General features: G+C 39.5%; 1 pseudogene; it reads left to right on the forward strand.

The window, feature by feature from the left end:
• Positions 1-1,299: 1,299 nt before the first annotated feature.
• LOC101585910 lies at positions 1,300-3,693 on the forward strand (annotated as a pseudogene).
• The last annotated feature ends 8,650 nt before the right edge of the window (positions 3,694-12,343 follow it).

The following is a 12,343-nucleotide window of genomic DNA, read 5'->3' on the forward strand; positions in this document are numbered from 1 at the left end:
ACAAACACAAGAAAGGGTTTTTTAAGAGGCTACTGAAAAGGGGGAGGTCATAGCTCCGTCTTAGCTCCACACCATTAATACAAGACTAGGAAGATATTCAGGTGCTTCAGTGAGAGAGTAAACACATGTAACATGTTACATGTGTTTGCTAATTGGCTTGACACAAAGGCAAAGGAAATTTTTCCCTATCTCCATTCTAGGAGGTAATTTTACGGGCAGGAGGAAGATACCCATCAAAATTGGGCTCTTGTCCTCCCATAGAAACTAGAAGATAGGTGTTGTCTCTTTTGATGCTTCCATTCAAGAACATAGGTATAAAACTGGCAAGAGGCCATCTTAAAGGGGCAAAGAAAAAATTATATTCGTGAGTTTTCTAAAGTCAACACCATAAGAAAATAGAGGTCAGTACCCTGGAGTCAGACAGAAACTTGTGTAAAGTTTAGTCAGACTGAGGACAATGTTGGTCAATATATTTAAGTCTCTTAAAACACAGTGAGTCAGTCGCACAGTGAGGACAGCCTAACAGAGTTCTGAAGAAAAATAGAATCAGTACGATGGTATATGTGCATCTCTGTGTCCACTGATCTCTCTAGCGCTATGGATACATAGATACAGATATAGCCCTATAGGTAAGAAATTGAAACAGAGGGAGATTTTTAGTGGAATTGGGTCACACAGCTGTGAAAGCTCAGAGATCTGACATGTTCCAGTTAGGCTAACAGGCTAGAGATCAGGAAAGAGTCGAGGTTGCAGCTGAAATCTGAAGGAAGCCTGCAAAGCGGAGTTCTCTCTTCTCAAGAAACTTCAACCTGAGGCCTTCAACTGATTGGATAAGACCCACTGAAATGTAAAAGATAAACTGCTCTACTTAGAGATCAAAATTAACTTCAGAACATCTCGACTAGTATTTGATCAAATATTTGAATACTACAGCCCAGCCTGCTGGCATAAAATTAACCATGAGGGACTTCCTTAGAGTCAGGAGAACCCTCTGAGATGCATTCTGGAGTTCTGAGAACATCTGCCTGGAAAGAGATCATCTTTAAGAAAAACTTCTATCCTACTCTCATTGAATAAATCTTACCTCATGGTGGAAAATTTGGAGAATTTCCCATAGAAAAAGTTTTTATAAATTTTTATAGGTTCACTAAAGCAGAAGCAATCATAATTTTTTTTTTCTTTTCTGGATAATGAAGCCCGCTTTGAATTATCTGAATACCAGACAAGCACCCTGAGGCAACAAAGACCCTGTTTTGAAAGAAAAGGATCCAATTTGAGAAGCAAGAAACGGTGGTTTCCATGACCGTGCAGGTAAGAAGATTCTGACCTTCTGATGATAACAGGGTATTATTTCTCTAACTGCAGGGGATCTGGCACACAATCAAAGAGGTAAAGAGATTTGCAATTTGCATTTGCACTGTAACATGGCCAAAAGGAGATGTGGAAATATGGATTTTCTTTGATTTAGTCTACATACATAGAAAAAAGCTACAACCCACGATAAGAATTAGAGGTCGTTAGCTTTAGAAATAATAATTTTAGATACTGTGTAGTGTTCAGTATTTGGGGAGAGGAGAAAATAGATAGGGGAATAAAATGGAAAGGTGCATGCAAGCTCTACATACATATGTTAAGAAAGCTTGCTACAGATGAGCTTATTATTTACCTGATGCTGCTATCTCTCAGATCATTGGGTAGACCTTAAATGCAACCTGCTCCTTTCTAGATATTGGTATATTTTTGCCTCTATTTGTGGGACTGCAGATACCCAGAACTCTGATTTTTCAATTTTCAAATTCCCAGATAGCTAGTTATTTTAATTTGTTCCTATAATTTCCCTTTCCTGAGCCTTTCTTACGCTGTTCTGTTCAGCTCTAAAGTGTCTGCTAATGAGTGGTAACCTCTAACACGGAGGAAATTAAAGCAATCTAGGACACAGACTTCTGCAATCTTATTTTCTAGCTATTTAGCCATTTCTCAAAGATCAACAACCCCCATAATAACCCTGAATAATAGCGTAAGTTGCGGAGGTCACTTTCCAGTCTGTTTTTCTAACCCTCTCCCTTCCTATATTTTTATTCATATTTAATACGGAAGCCGACTGTCATAATACTACTTTCTTCTCTGTCTGCTCACTCAGCATACTAAATATTTAGTTCTTTGAGTTTATCAAAATGTTTTATTTGCCGTATTTTCTGGATCCTAAGACCTCATCAGTAGTATGTCACTTCATTGATCAAATGACATTTCAGAAAAAAAATTAACTGTTAAATGAAAATAGATTGCATGTAGATTTTAAGGTCTTAAAAGGCTCTATTGGTTTAGCTTATACTGAAACATCAGAAGATCTGGCTTCACTGAGCTGGGGGGCTGGGCTCACTTCCTGGCCCTTGGACTCCCTCCTAGGAGTGCTCTGTAGGGCTCCTCCCCACTGCATCCAATCCATCTTCCTACCCCCCAAGGCCTGCCTGTCCTTGTAGGATCAAACAAGGAACCTCTGGTTTAGAAAGACCAGAGTCCTCCATCAAAATGACTTTTCAGATACTTTCCACTAAAAACAACTTGAGTACTTTTGAAATGACCTTTCTTCATCCTCCTATCCCTGACTAGCATAGAGTTTTTAACCACATGTAAGATGGAAAGCATAAAAGGGCCAATTTTAAGGCTAGAGTTGGGACCCAAATTCAAATCTCTTAAATTAGCTGTGTGATCTTGGGCCAGTCTGAAAGCTGAGTGACTGCTTAAGTCTTATATAGGGTTTTGAATCAGAGTTGGAACTTCAACCCTGCAAAAGAGCTCAGAGTGGAACTATCTGGGAGTTGGAAATTGGAGAAGAGAAATGCTTTGGCAGGGAGCCTGTCTTTATGTCAACACTTAACAAGCAGTAGGCTTTGCTGGCCCATCTGAGGGAAGTCTTCTTACCTCTTGGGACAGAAGCCAGAATTTTTGTGGTTCGGGTTTAGCTTGCATTCTCCTCCCTGCTCTCCAGTTTTGATGGGTTGGTAAATGTGTCTGTTGTGAAGTCAGCCTCATTATTCATTTGTGGAGTCAGCTTTTGCCCATGGCCTCTTTTCCCCTCTCAGGCTAACCCAGGAGTGGTAGAGCCACTATAGTGCTGTGTTGATAAAGATCCTTATCAACCTAAAGTTGAAAAAGAACATCATTGTATGAGCAGGGGCTCAAGAAGTTTCAGCTCATCAAAGCAGTCTCAGTGGTGACATCATGCTCTGTGTTTGCAGACCCACTGATCAGTAAATTCACCAACATGATGATGAAAAGCAGGCCAGATCCTTCCTAACCCAGACTCTGGAAGCCGTGGAAAGGATACAGTTCGAGAAGTACCATGCTGCTTCTGCAGAAGAACAAGCAACCACTGAATGCAATCCTTACATCATCTTCCACCAAGCACTGAAAAATTGTGAGCCTGTGATTGGCCTCATACACATCCTCAAGGGTGACCATTTCTACCCGGTCCCTGTGCTGTTACCTGACTGATGTTGCTGCTTCCTGACTGTGAAGTGGATGATCACTGAGTTCCGAGAGAATAAGCACCAGTGGACACCGATGCCAGAGAAGTTGTCGCGTGAGCTGCTGCAGGCTTTTCGCAGTCAGGGCCCCGTGATCAAGAGGATGCAGGACATGCACAAGATGGCTGAGGCCAGCAGTGCCCTGGCCCACCACTGCTGGTGGTAGAGGAAACAGAGAGACTTTGAAAAGGGCCCAAGTACTGTGTGTTAAGGATGTAGCTCCTTTTTGAAAAGAACAGAGAAGTATGTTTATTGTCCATTTACCTCTTTTCATTGGGGTTAGAACGGGCTCTCAGTGCCCTATCTCCTCATAAAGAGGAAACACTGACTTGGGAATTTTCTCTGGGAGTCTCAGGGCCCAGTCTTCTCTTTCTGCAGCTCAAGACAGACCTTTAGATGTGAACGGAAGAAGCTGTAGTAGCAAAAGATTTATTAGAAAACCCTCTCCCTGAAACAGAAGTACCACCAGTTAAAACTCATTGGAGGAAATGGGCTTCTTTCCACAGTGGTCCTTATAAAAAATGTAGGAAAAAAAGGGGGCCAGAGTTAAATGAATGTTATTATTGGAAAGGGCTGACAAAAATAGTAGTGAAGGACAGAAAGGATGGCTACACCTCAGACAGAGCAGATCCCCACCAAGGGAGTGTTTTGCTTTCATGGGTTCTCAAAGGAATCTTATTGTTATAATTATTCAAAGGAAGAAAAGAATGGGAACTTGCACTGGCCTCCTGTAGTCTGCCCAGGTTCACCCAGACATCCTGCTCCTTAGCTTAGGGAATTCATTAGTTTGTCCTTTGATTAGCTGTTTTCTTTATTCTTATTGCCTCAAAGTATAGTTACTTACCTGCTTGTATGTTGTTCTATCAGATGCCTACTTTAGATTCCTGCTAGCTCCTTATCTCAGATAGACAGTCAGACTCCAGAATCAGAACACCCGCCTCCCCAGATCCAAATCCATTTCTGTAGTTTGTTCAGTTTGCTCTTGAGCAAGTAACTTAACCTACTGCAAAGTCCTGTTATCTCCTTGACGTGCTTTCTCTTTCAAATATGACTGCCATAGGGAAGTGTATGGGTCTATGAATAGCAGTGTCAAATACTGGTTGCCTTAAAACAAAGAAAATTATCCTCCTCTAGTTCAGGAGGCAAAGATACTGGCATGACCGTGTGCATTCCCAAGCGTCCTGGCCTCTTTCAGCTTCCAGTAGCTCTAAGGTTTCCTTGGCTTGGAGGACTCCAATATCGGTTTCCTTAGTTGCACAGTCCTCTTCTAATTTATGTGTGTCTCCCCTTAGTATTTATGAGGACACTTGTGATTGGGGTTAAGGTGCACCAAGATAATACAGACTGACTTCATCTCAAGATCCCTGACTTAATTATATCTATAAAGAAACTTTTTTATAAGAAGTGATAAAAAAATATGGAGAATTCTGGTGCCAAGTCCCATCCAATGGAAAGACAGGCTCATAAAGCCATTACAGGGTGTTCTCACCCACGTTATTCACACAGATCTGTTACCAGGAAACTTCTAGCTCTTCTCCTAAGCCCCAGTGACCATGAAAGGTAAATGCTTGAATCAATTCAGGACACTGAAGCATCTACCACAGCACAACTAAGGACACTCACGAAAGAGGATTTCTAGCACTGCTTTAAGAAGTAGAAAGAACAATAGAGTATATGGGCATGAATGAAGAACTGTCATTAGGGGATTAATGGTACTGTGCCTTTTAGAATAATACATTTCTAAAGAATTTAAACATTCACTATGTTTTTAATCACATCATATATTGCAATTTGTATCTATGAATTTCAAAAATGTATAAATAAAAGCAACATAAATATTAAGCTTTGAATACAGATTGTGTCCTTCAAAACTCATGTGCAGGTCGGGCCTCAATCTAGCCCTGTTGGCAGGGGTTTGGGTAACACAGGTAGCACATGCATAAATGGGTTGATGCTTTTCTCACACGGATGAGTTCTTGCTTGTGGGATTGGATCAGCCATAAATGCCCCCCTGTATCTTCCACTTCTTCTGTGCTCACTTGTCTTCCTGCTTCCTGCCATGAATGGAAGTGGCATGAAGCCATTCCTGGAAGCCAAGCAGATGCCAGCCCCATGCTCTTGGGCTTCTCAGGCTCCTGAGCCAGGAGACAAATTAAACCTCAATGCTTTGTAAATTAATGAAGGGCATTTTGGTCTGGGGCACTAATCCTGTTGTTCTCGCCCCTTCCTGAAGCAGTGCTGGCAGTCCTTGCTCATGAGCATCTTCAGTTGTGCCATGGTGGCTGCCCCAGTATCCTTAAGTGATTTAGACATTTACCTTTTGTGGTCATTGGGATTTGGGGGAAGAGCCCGAAGTGCAAGGTACCACCAGATCTGTGAAACAGTAGAAAATGTGTCCTGAAATAATTTGTTCATCTATGAATGTATAACGAAGCTGTGAGGTTAAGCAAGCCAACAGTACTGGAAGGGCCCAGTGGGACACATGAAATTCAAAGTTGTTGGCACTGTCAGATTTCTTGAACTGGATAAGAAAGGTGAGAGCTTTTTATTATTGTTTAAGATTATATTAATAATGTTTAATATTTATTATTGTTTTATATTTTACAAATATGCTAACTACTTGGATATATAGTGCTTTATATATTCAAACACACACACATCTATATGGATATAGAGATATATCATTTGTGAAGAGATCAATTTATGATATCTGATTTATATTAAGGATAGATTGTTACTCCTCAGGAATGCATTTACTTTATTTTTCTTTTTTGAGCAGACTCTTGCTATGGAATTAAGGCTGGGTTTACACACATGGTGTAGCTCCGCGCGGCTTGAAACACATGGTGAGCCACTTGCCTGAGCCTCCTGAGTTCTGGGAATACAGGCACGTTCCACCATGCCCAGCTGGGAATACTTTCTTTAGTCTTTGTTTATGCAAACTTGTATATTGAATTATTCTTGCAATGAATTTTTTTTTCAACTTAACTTTGTTAGAAACAAACACTTCTGACAATATCTCATGGTATTTATTCAAGATAAGTCCACTGCAAATATTTCTTTAAGTAATAACCATGAAAGGAAAAATTTTCCTTAGCAGTGGCCCTTTCCCAGGAGACAGTAGATGAAAACACTTTTATTAAAATTATTCTAATCAGCTAGTACTGTTAAAGAATCTTAACCTTTGAGCAATTCCCTGTGAAATAATAAGAGATACTTGGTCTCTGCCCTCATTTCCCTGCAGAGTCCCCATGGAATCTCTAAGTTGATGTGTTTTGGGAGAGGTGGGACATGGAAATGAGACATTTTGGTAGATGGGGACCCTGGACAGCCTCAGGCTGGGGCTGGATTCCGTGAACACCACACAGGTGACTAGAGGGTTTTAACCTTCACCATGCCCCTACACACACCAGAAAGGAGGGACTGAAGGTTGAGTTGATCATCACTGGTCAATGGTTTAATCCATTCTACACACCTACATTATGAAGTTTGGATAAAAATCCAAAGGATAGCGATCAGGGAACTCCACGTTGCTGAGCACATTCAGATACTGGGAACACGATCCATCTCAACTCCACACAGACAAAAAGGAACTCCTGTCCTCAGGAACCTTCTGAACACCATACCAGTGAGCATTTCTCCAGCTATCTGAATCTGTATCCTTGAAAACAAACATTGAAATAAATTAGGGAAGGTAGACAAAGTGTTTATGAGTTCTGTGAGGTATTCTAGCAAACATTTGAACCTCAGAAGAGAGTTCTGAGATACCTTCAGCTCAGTCCAAACTTCTGGAATCCCAGATTGGAGAGTGATGGCAGTCTTGTGGGCCTGAGCCCTTGGCCTGCAGGATCTGACACAAGCTCCAGGTTTTTGACTAAGACATCCAATTAGCATCAGAATTTATCTCTATGGGATAAGCACCGTGCATCTGATCACAGAAGTGCTCTTGTGTTGACAGTACAGCAGATGGGAAGATTTTCCATCTTCTTGCCCTAGGTTAGAATGGCAAAGAAGCTCACTGAGACTCCTTCCTGACAAAGAAAAACTGGACTTGTTTTAACCAATCACAAACAGACCTTTGGATGCAGCTCCATGTCCAGAGAGCTAGTTTTCTATCCTGAATCAGAATCTCCTCCATGAAATTCTCTCCCTCACCACTAAAACCCATGACTCTCCCCTCTAAACACTATTAAGCTCTTTACTGGTATGTTCTTAAAGCTAACAAATAAAATTAAGATTTAAGAAAAAAATGTGTTGGTTTTCACTGGCCTCCGTTGCCTTTGTAGTACTTTGGAGAGTTGTGTTTAGGATGTTATTTTCTTGATTCTTTTATATCTTAAGTAAACTTTAGAGAATGAAGCTGAAGTCTCCTTTAGTCAAATATTTCATTCAATACAAACTCTCTTGATTGCACAATTGTTTCATTGTATTTCTCCCACATTTTCTTAGGACAATTGTCCTATCTCTATTTTTGTGTCATAACAAATTCATAAGCTGAACTTTCTCCTTCATTTGTCTTCCTTTTATTTTTCCTGCTCAGGACTGTAATCCTAATGGCCCATACACAAGGCTTAGTTTTGTCTCTTGGAAGAATTTATTCTGAAAAATTCCTTGCCAAAACCTTTGTTTCACCTTTCACTGCATAAAATACATAACACAGATGAATCCAACTGAGCTTGATTATATCAAAATAAATATATAGACTCAAGTAAGTGCTTTGCTGTCTACGTGCCCCCCGTCCTCAGAAAAAAAGGAAATTGGAGTTTCCTCTCCACAGGCTCACCGTAGGTTCTGTGTGGACTCTGAGAATGCAGAAAGCAAAGGATTTAAGTTAAATTTTCTTAACAAACTGGTAATCCATTCTCAACCCAAATTGGCCGAACACTACAACCATCATTGTTTCCATTCCATTTAATGCCCATAAAAATCAATTCACTTGAATCTGATGGCTACAGGCTCAGAATATTTGCAGTGCAATTTTGCTGGACTGGATGCCTGACCTCTTTATATTTTTATATTCACATTTTATTAAAGAACATTACTCCAGTTGTACAGAAATAAAGAAAGTTGTTCAGCATTCCATCACAACTTAAATTATTTATTAAATTTCTTGCCAATCTAAATTCATATACTAATTTTAGATAGCCATCATCAATACTTTTAAGCGGTTATCACAATATAAATATTTTTTCTATTACCAAATTTTTATGATACTATCTAATGGTACTCCAATCAACTGAGCACCATTTCCCTAACCATAGTTTTATTAGGGAGAAATTTAAGCTGTTTCCACTTAAAGCAAATGATTAAAATAAACCCGTAGTTCAACAGTCATGCAAATGGATTTTTACCATTATAATTTATTTTGAAGAATTAAATTTAATACAGTGACATTTCTGGGTCAAATGCTGTGCACTTTGTAAAACTTGTTATAAATTTTTAAAGGTGTGTGTGTGTGTGTGTGTGTGTGTGTGTGTGTGTGTTTCTGCATGACATGAGTGTAATTTGTATATATCACAACATTTTTCCACAAATTCTGTGGCCATTTTGTTTTATTTATTTTTTTCCATAATTTTATTGAGAAACAAATAGCAATGAGACAGTTTCAAACCAAATTGGTAGGACAGATTCAATAATTAACACATTGCATACTCTCTTCCTAGTGGTTAATTGCTGTACAAGATGCGGACATGATATCCTATTTCTGTGGCCATTTTATAAAAACTTTATTTTTTCTCCTGCAATCACAGCTTTTTAAAATCCAAATCAAGATACTTAACATCAATACAATAGTTCTATTTATTTGACAGCTCATATTTAGATTTTACCAATCATCCTAGTAATTGCCTTTAGCAATTTTCTCTTGGCTAGAGGCCAATCCAAAATCAACTGAATTGTGATTTATATTTTTTCTTATGAAAGAAAAAAAATATTTCAGGTCCTTTGTTTATAGTTCTTTATAAATTCAACATTGTTTGCAGAGTATAGGCTGCTAGATTATTTTGTGGAATAGCCATCAACTTATATTTTCTGGTGTCTCCTTATGAAAAGGTCCAAGTTACTCACTTCAGCAGAATAACCACAACTTGCATCTGTGTTTTTTTCCAGTGCACTATTTTAGGAAACAAGAAATAAATTTGTCCCCATACTGGTGCTGTCCTAAATTGATCACTTTATCACATGCTGCCTACCCGGATTCTTCTCTATAAAGTTACTTTTTTTTTTTTCTGTTGTCATTAGTGAGTAATTTGAAGAAGATACTCTGAAATCATGCAAATATTGTTCCTCATTAAAATTTTACCCAATATTTTAGCATCTATTTATAATTTTGCCTATGCCAATCATTACTATAAGGAAAGTAGTTTTGTTATAAATCGAATAGGTGGTCCTCTAGACACAAGAGCTTTCTCTTTTGTACTATTAACATATTTGTATCAACATTGGCTCAGACCTGCCTATTTTCTTCTGCAAATATTTCGTTAATAGCAGTTTTTGATGCTCAGATTGCTGCAAATTTTGCCAGAGGGATTCTCTGCCAGCTGGCTTCTGCCACATTCTCATGATATTTTAAGCATTGTTATTTCTGAGCATAACAAACTATTCGAGGCTTATCTTGTGCTTTCCCTACCCCAACACTAATACCTATCCCTCGCCCAGGAACCTGACTTCCTGAGTGGCCACAGTTGGCGGCACCACGGTGCAGGGGACATCAAGGTCAGTCGCTAGTTTGCTCGTAATTGGACATCAGTGCTTCTAAGTCCTATCACTAGAGTCCCCAAACTGTAAATTGAATCTTAATATAAGTAGCAATTACAGTAGGTCTACCATTGACTTACTGCAACTCATCCCAACTTTTCAACTTTGAATTCATGTGACAGGTAATATTGTAGTCTTCCCAGTTACTTAAAGTTACACTGGAAATTCTATTTCTTGCACATTCTAGTTAATTCATTTTTTCATTACATAAATTTACCCTCAGAAAATGCCACTTTCTGAAAATTCCAGGACACCTCCTATCACACTTTATTTAACAATGTCTCCTTTATAATTTGTTACAAGGTTTAGATCCATTTCTAAGCCTGGTGAATTTCTCTCCAATATGACAGTATCTTAAACTCATACTTTCTTATTTTAACATAGCACTTTCTTTAAAAATTTAGTTACATGTTATATCAGAGGCTGGATCATGGAGTAGTGATACAATTTTGAAAATAAACATGAAATTATGAGCATAAAATGTAATAAGAGGGATCATTGTCCAGAGTGGTAGAGCCCAGCAAACTCAAGACAATCATTTAACTGGAGAAAACAAAATTTAAAACTCCCTAAGTTTCCTGGAAATTGTGCTAAAGGTATATCTCAAATAAAGAAAGATTGTTTTTAAAAAAAAAATGTACTAAGTTTTGGTAAGTACAGTAAAAACCTGTGACATCTGAGCTTCAACCCACTCTTCTCCTATCCTGCAGTTCTGTATAACTGAAGCATTAATCTACTCAGTGCTGCTAAAAATATAGGGTTCCCTTTGTTTGCATCTCACATCATTTCTCACTCTCTTCAGCTCTAAGGAAGGTTTGGCTGAGAACAGACCTTCTTCTCCTGCACGGCATGACATTCTACTCTGAGCAAAGCCAATCAAGAACCCGAGGGACTTGCCCCAGCATGCTTTTAAGGAAGAAGTTCCATTCTAGAAACAAAAGCTGAGAAGAAATGTGATCTGCACCTGTGAAAAGACCCACAAAATGTTGGCCCACTCAAGCCCCAGAAGAGCATTAGCTCACTTTACAGATGTGAGCTTTTAAAAAAATAGGAAAATTTAAATATTCCCCGTGTTTGCTCAATCAGCTCTTTTGTCTTAGGATCAGGATCCCACTCTTCTCTTTTTTCAATGATGCCAATTTATGGTCTTGTGACCTTGCTAGGACATTTGGGGTGTTACGAATGTAGTAGAGAAGGAGTCTAAAATTTAACCAAAGGAATGCTATGCTCAGGCAGGGGTAAAGCTGAGGAAGAGCTTGACAAGAACAGCACCTCTCAGAGGTTGTTCAATCCTCTTAACAGTATGAGGTAGGTACTGTTATCATCCCTGGCTTATGGGTGGGGATACAGAAGTAGTAAAAGTGGGGTAACTGCCCCAGGACCATTACTAATCTCAGTAGAGCTGAGACTATGGGGTTTCATAAGCTATGATTTTGACCACTGTCATCCTGACTGTCCAGTAACACAGTTCTCAAATATTTTCTTCTTTTTTGATTCATTGTTAGTATAGCAGATATCTGATAATATAATTTAAGAAAATCGTAAAAGAGAGAAAATGCATTTGAGTCTTCATTAGGAAAAGGATGCCTCTTGGAATCATAACAATAAGTGAAGTAAATCAGACACATGAGCTCAACTTCTCTTATATGAGAAACTCAAAGTAAAAATAATTTTAAAAAACGCAAAGGACAGGCATGAGTTGGTGAGATAGCTCAGCAGTCTAAGTGCTTGCCTTACAAGCTCAAGGATCTGAGTTCAATCCCAGATACCACATGCTGTGCTCACCCTGGAACCCTGGGCGTCCGTGCTGCCCACTGAAACCAGCACGACTATAATCCCAGTGCTGAGGAGGCTGAGACAGATGGATCACTATGAGTCCAAGCTGTGTAGTAAGACTCCGTACCAAATAAATAAGTTAATTAGACCCAGTCCTAGCTCAGGTCCGGTGAGTGTGTGGAGAGCTTCCTGCTACCCTGCGCCGGCGGGACCAGTCCCAGCCCAGGCGCAGCGTGGGCCGGACACTCTCCCGCCCCCTCGGGCCGCCCCCCACCCCTCCCGCG

The sequence above is a fragment of the Octodon degus genome, unplaced genomic scaffold, assembly GCF_000260255.1.
Source record: "Octodon degus isolate 3935 unplaced genomic scaffold, OctDeg1.0 scaffold00011, whole genome shotgun sequence".
NCBI classification, from domain to species: Eukaryota; Metazoa; Chordata; class Mammalia; order Rodentia; family Octodontidae; genus Octodon; species Octodon degus.